Raw genomic sequence first — 11,505 nt, 5'->3', positions numbered from 1 at the left:
AGATGAACTCCCTGAACTTCTTCCATTCATTCACAGTGGAAGTCCTTATCACTGGGAATGCAAAAATTATTTTTTGCTGCTGCACCTGTGACTGCCGGTCTGACGTTCTGCTACAGAGGCAGGTAATAGGAAAGCAAAATGCAGGGTTTTCATGTAGAACAGATATTACAAGCCTTGAGATATTTTTTTATAGCTTTGAAGTGCATGTCTTCATTTTTCAGTGTGCAAACCTATCAATGAATGAATGTGGCTTACCAGTATCCAATTTGTTGTATATCTGCAGAAATCATGTTTTGGTCTGACACAAAACTGGTTAATAGGAATCAAACAGAGCGGGTCGACCTTTACAGCTCCCCACAAGCCATGAGCATTTCTTTTGAGCAGTCATTACACAGGAAAACGAGAAGAGCAAGCTCATGTTTGCAGATATATCACATCGGATATATCAGCCAAGCTGCTGTTATAGTTGACCTGATGAAACAACAGCAGCTACCAATAATGCAGTTTGCTGACCAGTCAACTACTGGATTTAAATGGAAATGAAAAACAAGCGCTTCTTATCCTCGACTAATTCTATTCTATTTTCTAATGTATTCTATCCACTAATAATGCCTAAAATACACATTTTCATTATTGTATACATCAGATTGTACAACTTAAAATGTACCTAATGTCCCCATAAATGTCCCACCAAATGATCCAGCAGGTTATTTTTAAAAAAAAAATAGGTGAACAGAGACTGCACTGTATTACTTCAATAATACATTAATTATACACCATCTTTAGTTAATGAGGCCGTTAAATTCCTGTAAGATTTGCTCTTACGCATTTGAAACACATCATTTCCTGTGCATGCATGCATAATTTGTATACTGTATTTGCAAATTTGGTGGGAAGGAGAGACTCTACCAATAGAAACTAGAATACTGAAGCCCTAACACATACAGTTACTGGTAATACAGTACTGGCACACATAAATACAGGGAAAAGTATCATCAAAGATATTTCACATGATAATGTTAGAAAATAACACTTTAACCATTAACACATAACTACACAGAAAATGTGAAAGCTGATCATTGTGGCATTTCAGAAGGCCAAGTGGCAAAATGTTTCTTTCACAAAACAGATTAAGGCTGCTGATCAACGAGAGATCCAGACAGCTGAGGTCACATTCAGATAAACTTTTAAATTAATTCAGCTTTTACATTGTTCCCATGGGATAATGGATAGCACTGGGGGCGAAAGCTTCACTTGCTATAGTGAGGAACCACTTTTTTTAAAAATGGAGCCCGGTATCAGCTTTATTCCTGACCTCTGCTGGTGACCAGTTGAAACCACAGCGACACCATCTTTGACCCTGCAACACAGATCCCTGGTACAGTCATATGCTTGCTGCCTCCTTCAGTGATGATGTCCTGTGACTGGCCTGCAATGGACAAAGTTTTACAAAACAAATGAGTATGTTAATTTGACTGAAGGTTCAGGTTCAGAGAGAGATTTGTTGAGGAGGAGGTACAATAAATTACAAAATTACCCTCCGATGCAAATGTAAGACCCAATATATGAGCCTGCCGTGACATAGAAATCAAATTATCAAAAATGAATAAAGGCTAGAATCACTGTTGTCGTACTTTACTGTCTGATTGCTATGCCCTTATAAAGCAAAACGATATTGTTTCATACAGTACATTGCATATATACAAAGGAAAGGGGCAGATTATCAAATTAACAAATAGTAAGGCTCTTTGTAAATAGGGCAATTGTTAATTTAACCGTATTTTATTCACTCAGTTTTTACTTGAGATTTTTGCAACGATGAGTCAGTCAGCTACCTATTCTTGATCACTTCCTTAAAAAAAAAAAAAAAAGAAGTTCCCAAGTTCCTAACGTTTTCTAAGGTCAAGATCCATTCTTGAGCTCAGAAATCTCATTATCTCATTATCTCATTTTATCATCAGTACTGGTGTATAAATTTTGTTTAAACGTCTGTTCATTTCCATGTTTTTGTTTCTGAGAACCTCCTTGAAAGCAGGATGACGCATCTCAAGGGGTTTGCCCTCAAATTACAAACTTAAATATATAAATAAAATGCATTTTAATGGTTATTTCTGTGGGGACAAGTACTGTATATAGCCAATACCAAACAAAGGGCCTTTCAAATACACAGTGTGAACATCTAATTCCATGCCAGCTGGCGCAAACTACATCTGCAGATGAAGATCAGCTGATATTATTTAAAGTTCCAGAAAAGCTACTTGAATGGACCTTGTGGTGATTTTCTCACTTTAAAACAAGCAAACAAACAAACAAACAAAAAATCACATTGCATTATGGCTTCTTAAGCGTCTTGCTGCGAAGAAGTGTCATCTGCAGTTGCGACAGTGCTTGCTTACTTGCACAACGCCAGAAAAATTACCAACATTCAAGTACAAAATAAGAGAAATTGAATTCACAGTTATTACAATGAATGGCACAACTTTATTGAATTTGAGGAGATATCATTTCCGGCTGGCTGGTAAACGGTCCGTTAATTGTTCAGCGCACAGAATATTTATTTATTTATTCATTTATTTTCTCGCCGCACAGTCAGTTTTTGAGGAATAACAAGTAAAAGATCGATAGCTGATCAGAGACACAAACTGATCGGTTGTCAGGCTCCGTCCCAAGCTGCCATGTAGGTCACGTCACAATGGCGACTCCGGGGGGGGGGGGTCGTCGCTCGTGCAGAGGCGGAGGTCGCGGCCTAAGTGACCTCAGATCTGACGGCATCCGTGGATAGCAACCGCTTCTAGGTGGATGGACTCCTTTCTCAAGAGGCCATATCGTGGAAACGTGAGTCATTTATGAAATTTTTTTTTTTTTTTGCTGCTGCTAGCTAAAACTGTGGATAGGTTTTGTGCGTATTTTGCTTCAAGCTCGTTGACCGTTGCTCTTTCTGTCTAAGTTAGCCGTCACACTGCTGCTACAAACTAATGGCTCCGAGTTGGTGCTCTTCTTGGTTTTTTTGTAAGTGTAGCCACTGGTTTTCTGTATTTGAAGTTATTCATGCTGCTAACGGAACTTTTTTTCGTGGCAGACATTTTGACTCTAGGCCCTAGGGTCCAGGTGTTGTGAATGCTGGCTTACTGTGAAATTTGTTGACTTGGATTGGAAATGCTGTATATTAGAGTGCAGTATAATGCGGAGGCTTTCGTGAAATCTTACTGGCTGTACAGTTCATCACATATGACATGTGTGTCTACTTTCATATTCAAAAAAACTGAATGTCTGCCAAATGGACTTGAACTTGGGAAAAGCCTGACTTCAGTTAACCAAAGCAGTTGAGTTAACAGGATCAGACTGGTTTAAAAATGTCAAGAGAGGATTAAAGTTGTACCACAACCCAAAGATTACCTTGAGCTTTTCTACTTAGACAGTCACCTAGCACTCACTCCACTTCCTCACAATCCAGTTTGGCCTTTTTTCATTTGACGACAGAGAAGCCATCATGTAACAATTCAAGTTCTGCTCATTAAAATTAATTTTGCATGATCAGTTTATACACAGACCTCGAGACATGTACTTGTTCCACTTTAAAATGTAACTTTTTAAAAATTCATTAAAAAACATTTAATATCATATCATTTAATAACCTTTTCACTATAAATAGAGCAGGACTGATTACCGTATCAGTCTTGATGGCTGAGCTACTTTTACACTTGCCTTTTCAAACATAGAAAAGTGGAGCAGAGCTGAGAGTGAGAAGTGAAGAGTAGAGGAGGTTCATGAAAATATGTCTGAATGAAAGATGATTGCCTATGTCTATCAATGGTATTCACAAATACATACACTCACAGACACACAGTTGTGTGTTGCACATATTTTACAAATGTAATTCATTTGCAGATATCTTGAATGTTGTTAAGAAATGACATGCAGAGTTTTTGCCTAATTCCACATTTGCCTAGAATAATCTGACCACCAACTCAGATAGGTATGGTGACCATGGAGGCATCATGTTTTTTACGTAGACGTTGACCATGATGTCGGGGAGTTGGGCTCTACATTTTGAGTTTTTCAAACCCGCCTACTTATTTGTCAAATAATTTTAAAAGGTTCTGCCTATTTCTTTTGTGTCCTGTTTTGTGTAGTAATTTATTTTTATTGCTTCTTTCTTTCTAGTCTTCAGTCATTAGCACTATGACAGGGAAGGACACCTTTAAAATCATTTACAGATTACAAGGTTATGTTGGATCTACCTTGTTCTCGTTTGTCTGATGTTCTCATTAGTCTAAACTAGAGCTGGGTCGTGGGGCCTGCATCATGTGTATTTTGACTATTGGTCAGTAATGATATTTAGTACAGTATTAGTAGACACACATGGATTTGACAGTTGTAATTTGAGGTCTGCTATTCAATATTTTTGTTCGCCTTTTATCTTTAATTTTGTTTGCATTATGTGGCCACTAGATGGTGCCAGGTGACTTCTGTAATTTCTGTAATTTCTGTTTTAGCAATTCAGTCAGTGCCTGTGCTGACAGCGTGATACCTTACATTTAATGGATTTGAGATAATGATGGAAAATGAAGGAATAAAATGAAAAACCAATATTTCATTATTATATCAATATTTACAGGAAATGACCTGGGATTTCAACATGTTGCAGTGGGTTTATTTATTTATTTATTTATTTTTGGGGTGATTTGGTTCTCAGAAACTTAATTGATGGTGTGGTTGTGCCATGCAGAGCCTGGATGAAGATCAGGACTCTTCATTTCTCTGTCCAACTGGAGCAACCTGACCTATTTTCTGTTATCTGTGCTCCAAATATGTGTAAAAAAGTTATTGAAATCAAGATGAGTAGAAACTTCTTTGAGGAAAGTGAAGTGGAAAGAATTGCACGGCTGACAGCAACAGTGTTATTTAGTAATATTTGCAATGTTTCGATGTGTGCAATTCCCTTTAATTTCATTTTTATGTGATCAGTAGATGGAGCCAGCTGAATGAGCTTTGAGTTAAACATTCGTCTGCCAGGACTAGCAGCCTTAACATTAGGCTGCCAATGCATGGTGTTTGGAGTATAGTGTAGGTATAAATACTTACAAAAGACCATCTGACAAGAATAGCTGGGAATATGTTGGTGTCTTTGTAACAGAAATACATATAGCATTTTGAGGCATAATTTTTGTATATTTAAAACATTTTGATCAGATTATAAACTCATTCTTTAAGATTTCATCGATGTAATTGTCATGTTTTAGATATAGGTAAGTGTTTACTTTGCTGAACGCATTTTAGTGTCTATATTTTCAGTGGTGTGGTGGTTGTGCCACAAATGTGCCCTCAACTCTTACTCCTTGTTTTATGCATTGACCATGGAAGACCAGTAGATGGTGCCAGCAGACCATTGAAGTGTTTTCAAACTGCTCTGAGTGTTGGACTGCCCTGCCAGTGTTAGCACCATGCAGCTCTGAGGTATAAGGATTGATGAACAACCGAAAGTTTAATGTTTGTCTTATAGATATCAGTTGAAATGTTTAAGCTCAATAAATTTTCAATAAAAATTTAGTTTTACTCAGCATGTCCAAATGAAAATTAACAAATGACTGAATGAGGTGACAAACAAACAATTACATTAAAACTTAAGTATTGTTGAAGATGGGAAAACAATAAAGAGTGCAAGTGATAAGCAGGTTTTTGTAGTGATTTCTTAAGAAACTGTAAATTACCGAAATTATAAATAGTGAAGAAAAGGACTATGGTTGTGTAAACATCTTTTATTAATGAAATCGTTTTAAATCAAAGGAGAGAGGGACTATGTATGCATTCACTGACATTTCTGTTTGAGTAGAACATTTCACCATTTTCCCTTTAAATTATGAATACTTAAGTGTTTCTCCAGAGTAGAGAAAAAGTAAAACAATTGATTTTCCAACGTAATATGGTATGATGTGTGCATTAGCAATAGATTTTTATTGGCGATATATCGTCAGTAGATGGAGCTTGATGACCTTTGATACTTGAGTTACAGATTCTTGTACCTGAGAAAAAAGCATAAAACACCACAGATTGTGTTGCAATACTTTAGTGCATGTGTTTAACATAAATGGTGCTAAAAATGAGCCTTTATGTTTCTTACTTGGGGCCAATTGTGTGAGATCAGATAACGACGAAGCAGAAAACGCATCGACTGACCCAAATTATGAGATATTTTAACTAATCTCTTCTAAGAATTGTTCTGCAAACGTGACTGATTGAAATAGAATGGGCACAATGAAACTAATACATCTGAGTTGTTTATTTCTTTCCTTTTAATTCAGTATCACCTTGCTTCAATCCTTTTTGCCCTCTCTGGTCATGACAGTGAGGAGATGACGAAGAACATTCAGCCTGCTGTGGGTTAGACAAACTGGGACAAACTGAGACTGCAGGGTCCGTGGGAAAGGATAATGATGCAGCGAAGCTCCTTGAGAAGTCCTCCCATGTATGAAGCGTTTGTGTAGCCATGTGAGTGTGGAGGAGAGCATGTTGAGAGGGTAACTGCAACAAAGACAAAGGCAAAAGCCATCATTTGTCCCCGATGCTACACTAATGGAGAGAAAAAGGTAGTTTGGGATCAAGTTAACATTATGGATTTACAGGATGTGGATAATTCCTTTTTTAGGATATAACTTTTTAGGGTTTAGCATTTTTTATAAAAGAAAAATCCAAGTTACCGTAACCCAGTATAGGTAGCAAATGCAATACTCCATTCTTTAAGGTTTTTTTTTCTTTTTTTTTTTTTTATGGGTACATATTTTAACATTCCTCCTTCAACACCATCTCTTTTTCTGAAATACAGGGTGCTTGTCTAGTATATGAAACGTAAAATATACACTATGACAGTAAAACTTGTTTGTCTTCTCTCACTGCTTGCATTGTCTCTCATCTCTCTCTTGTAATCACTGAAAGAGTCTCTGTGCTTTCTTTGCCTACTCTCCCTGTATTCTCTCTTGCAGTATCCAGGATTCTCAGCTTTCCCCTTTGTGCTTTGAGACAGTGCACAGCTTCAGACAGTATCAGAATAAATAAATATACTGTATACATGCCTTGCCAGCACAAACAGACACTCACACCACTATCAAATCAGTGTGAACTGCTGATGAACATTATAAGGATAGTACAAGCAGCAAATGTCCTGAGAATCTTCAGGAAAATAAGGTAATTGCTTGTTTGTAAATGTTTTTTGGATGTAAAAAAAAAAAAGAAACTGAACAATACTTCAATATTTTGGCTAAATTACTTTAAAGCTTTGAAACTCAACATTTCACAGCAGTGCAGTTTAAACAATTATCACTTTTTATTTTTTTTTTTGTAAACCGTCAAATTTAGTTCCAGAGCTATTTTATTATCTTCTCATTTGAAACTAGAGCTGCCAAACTGTTTCTTCCGATCAACCAGCTTCCTGCAGTCTCCCTCCTGTGACAGAGAGCTTTCCTGGATTTCTCCAGCTTTCTGTCTTCGACTACTCTCAAATCAATCTGGGATTAGGCTTGATTACAGGGATACCCCTTTGGGACGCTTTATTTCAATGAATTAGTCGAATGAATGAACAGAACTGCAACAGAAGGGTATTTTGTACCAGCCACATAAATTATGCATAGTCTGTGGATATCAACCAGCCTTGATCATCTTTTCTTATGGTTTGAATTCAGAGTGAGAGAAATTGTTATTTGCCAGCCTATAATCTTGCCTGTGTTTGATATGCAATAGGGATACAGTCTATATGTTGGTTATTTATTTATGTGGTGATGGAGATTCTGTGTATGATGATACTGAGACTTAGATAAAGCGTTTGTGTGGAGTTTTATGTTTTATACTATATGGTTATTGCTAGAATCGCGGTGAACAATATGAAAATTCATTGATTGCACAGAAACCAGGCACTTAGTGCTTTTCATCTGGTATTAATAATCCATGTCTTTGCTGCATATATACATATCCTCTTCATGTATGTGTCCATCTTTCTTCGGTTTCATTTTCTGTCTATGCCACATCATGCTCACGGCTCAGGTGATGTTTCAGCGGTGTAAGATTAAGAGATAATTGTGCAGCACCATAGTAAACATGCTTCATTCAATCTTAAAACAAATCTTGAACACTTTCAGTTCAGGTGCTTCATAATAAGTAAGAAGCAGTGTTAATGTGTTCTAATTGAAGCTGACCAAAGAGATAGTGTACATGCCAGTGAGAAAAGTGTAAATAGAGCTCTGTAGCTGAAGATGGCACAAAAGCAGTTATACAAACACATATTTTCCCCAGGTGGAAATAATTTACCTCGGGGCATAATTACATTTGTATGCATTCCTGAGTTATTGTTAAAAGCATACAAATGTTGAATTATGACTGACAGAGGAGCATAAATCTGTGATCAGCGTGCCCCGAGAATCCAGTGAATCCGAGGGCTTGAAATATTTAAAAATGCAAATTGCATGCAACAATTTGCATATGGCAGTATTTAAAAACCAGTGTCCTTGCCTAAAGAGGGGTTTGTAGTAGACAAAGAGAGGGATTATGGGTAGACACCCACCCGTGTTTTGATTGCAGCATCATTGGTCAAGTCAGATCTCTGTAAACAATAGGCTACTCAAGAGGCCTGATGGTGTATTTAGTCAAATGTGTACAGTGCCTTCAAGTGCTGTGACTAAATGTAAATTATCATGTGGCTTAGAGGCTTTTATTGAAATATAATCCTGATCGTCTTTGCCCTTGAGATGAGAAAAATCAAGGATATGAGGAACTTTTTATTGTGCTTAACCAAATTGTCTTGTTTATATGGACTGTTTTTCCCAATAAGATAAGATAAGATAAAATAAGAAAAGATAAGATATATTTTAAACATATCCTTGGTCAAAGTTACCTCTCATCAACAGAGGTAAAGTTAAGTGCTCAACCTAAACTGGTTGCTGTGACCAATCGATTAGCATGAAATGCTCAGCCATGTCCTACAGCGAGGGGCTACAATGTTAGATTAAATGCAGGCTGGATCCTCATCAGGAAAAAAATCAATGGTTGTTGTTATGGGCGAATAGTGTCCAAGGGGGTTGGGATGGAGAATTGTAGAGTCATTTTACATGGTGTGTCCTGGGCTGTTTGCACTGTGGCGCCTCCTCGTATTGACCTGGATAGCAAGCCTGGGTAAGGAGGAGAGAGAGTGAAAGAATTTGTCACCGTAGTTGTTCTTCACTCCCAAGCCCCCATTAACTTACATTGACTTTGGCTTTCTTAATAATAAGGATACAACTCTAAACTGAGCAAAGACATTAGAGAAGGTAGTATAATGAGTTTGCGCAAATTCTCACACTTGCCATCTCAACTTCATTTCACATTTACAGTCAACTTTACCGGTGTGAATACAGAATTCCTAGACTGGAACTTTTGCTATACAGTTTTTCAGGAAGTTTTACCGATATACAGAACCTGGATTTTAAAAACCTCAGAAACTAAAATTAACATTCCACTTAAATAAGCAAGTACAGTGGAAACCGTTTATAGTGATCATGTCTGTCCAGGTTATATCGATCACATATAATAAGCAGATGATTATTATATAATGATAGGGTTATTATACATTTTTATATTTATTACATGAATACAAAGTAATGAAATGGACGGCTTGGCTATTTACTGATTTAAAGATAACATAAACTGTGCCGTGGCCCTCTCCTGCCCCAGGTCCAGTCTGAATGGTCAGGGTGAAAGCATTGCACTCCACACACGTAACCTAGCAGTTGCCGTGAGGGAGCGGGGGTTATAATTACGCAAAGTAAAAGTCCCAAAACGCGAGCAAAACAGGAACAGGAGGGCAAAATAACTCACTGAGCCACGGTTGTGTGAGTAGAGGAAGAGTGCGCACAGCAAGCGCACACACGGTCACACTCACTCACACACAGTGATCTTATTTTGGGAGAGCAGGCAGGGTCGGCCGTTACACACTGTGGAGTACAAATAAGTTAGAAGAGAGCCTGCGCATATGACAGTTGCAGTAGTGGGCTAAAACAGTTTTTTAAATTCTTTTTTCATATGTTGTCATGTATGAAAGGACCCAAAATGAACTCTGTAAGTAGGCTACTTGATTACTATAAGCGACTTATTTAAACGGCATTTGTATGGGAATGATTCTGTCCCAAGCTTTTTGATCCCTATGAGCGGCTGATCATTGTACCCCCGAACAGTAAATACTATTGTCAATTAAAACTTTATTATTAGTATTAGTATTAGTATTATTATTTGTGTGACCAAATTTACATTTCAGCCTTAGCAGGCTGTTGTATTGTAAGCAGCCTACTTTCTCTTTTTACTTAAAACATATTCAAAGACTTTTACGCATTACATTAGTGCGCATTACATAAACAATTAGAGTTCATTGGTATAAAAACATACACTGTTCTGCATGCGGTGCACAACTGGACATCATAAACATGAGAACACCAAATCAACAAATGTTTCAGTCTGTTTTAATGCAGCACATAGGAACAGTTTATTATAATTCATGTACTTTGATGCCTGTTTGTGGGGAAAAGAACTTCACAGGACACACATCAGTTGTAGGAACATAGCTGTAATTCCAAGCTACTTTGAGCCAGAAGACCACACTGTGTGAAAATTACTGTTGTGGTGGCAATTAGTTTCCTTTGTCCTTTATTTCATGGGCAAGAAATTAAGTCTCTATGTCATAAAGCATCATTTAAGTTTTTATGCTCAGTTGTAATAGATTTAAGGATACAAGCGTCTTCAGGGATATTAGTTTACTCAAATCAGCTCCATTGTCTTAGAGATGTTGAAATGCAGAAAAGTACAGGGGATTCAAGTGGCAAGCAATTTGGATGGAGAGTTGCTATATTGTGACTTATTGTGGGAGTTGCAGGAGGAAAATTCTCCTCCTGCAACAGCTGTTAGAGACCAACCAATAAACAATGGGGAGTGGTTTATGATGACGTCGTATACTGTACTATGAATTTGTACTGAGTGATGATTCTCAACTGCCAAATCTTGTGATGAGCTTGAACTAGTCATTGTAGATCCAAATAATCCATGGTTTATTGACTGCATGGGCTTTTTATCGCCTTGAAACTGATTTTGTTGGATAGCGTTTTTTGTACTTCCAGTAAAGCCGCCATGTTTTTCCAGTGTGGAAACCTTTAGTAAAACCAAAGAACAGCCCAGTGAGTGCTGTATTTCGTCTAGGCAGGCTTAGAAGGGGCTCATGTTGATGTCTCACTGAAGAAGATTGTATCATAATGTATTATAATTTTTAGTTGATTAGAAGTTGATCCAATCAGCTGCAATGTCCTTTTTGGTTTACCACCATTTACACCTCTAATGCAAGGTAATGCCTGTTAAGTCTTACCAGACCGCAATCAGCAGAGTGACATTTATGGTCTTTGAGGATAGTCTTGCACAGTTACAGCGTTTGGACACACAAAGTCATGTGTAGTAGCTGCTCGGTGCTGCCTATCATAATGTTTTGTCATTTTCAGCAAG

The 11,505-nt window shown here is 37.5% G+C and overlaps 1 long non-coding RNA gene across 1 annotated transcript; it reads right to left on the bottom strand.

The window, feature by feature from the left end:
- Positions 1-2,510, bottom strand: LOC120786039. The gene is made up of 3 exons (XR_005706655.1): positions 2,457-2,510; positions 1,316-1,429; positions 1-110 (listed from the first exon to the last, which is right to left on the bottom strand). It is a non-coding gene; the product is annotated as an uncharacterized LOC120786039 (long non-coding RNA).
- Positions 2,511-11,505: the final 8,995 nt, after the last annotated feature.

This window comes from Xiphias gladius, chromosome 24 (assembly GCF_016859285.1).
Source record: "Xiphias gladius isolate SHS-SW01 ecotype Sanya breed wild chromosome 24, ASM1685928v1, whole genome shotgun sequence".
In the NCBI taxonomy this organism is placed as follows: Eukaryota; Metazoa; Chordata; class Actinopteri; order Istiophoriformes; family Xiphiidae; genus Xiphias; species Xiphias gladius.
Note: the sequence above shows the minus strand (reverse complement) of the source record. Positions and strands in the feature narration are given on the sequence as shown.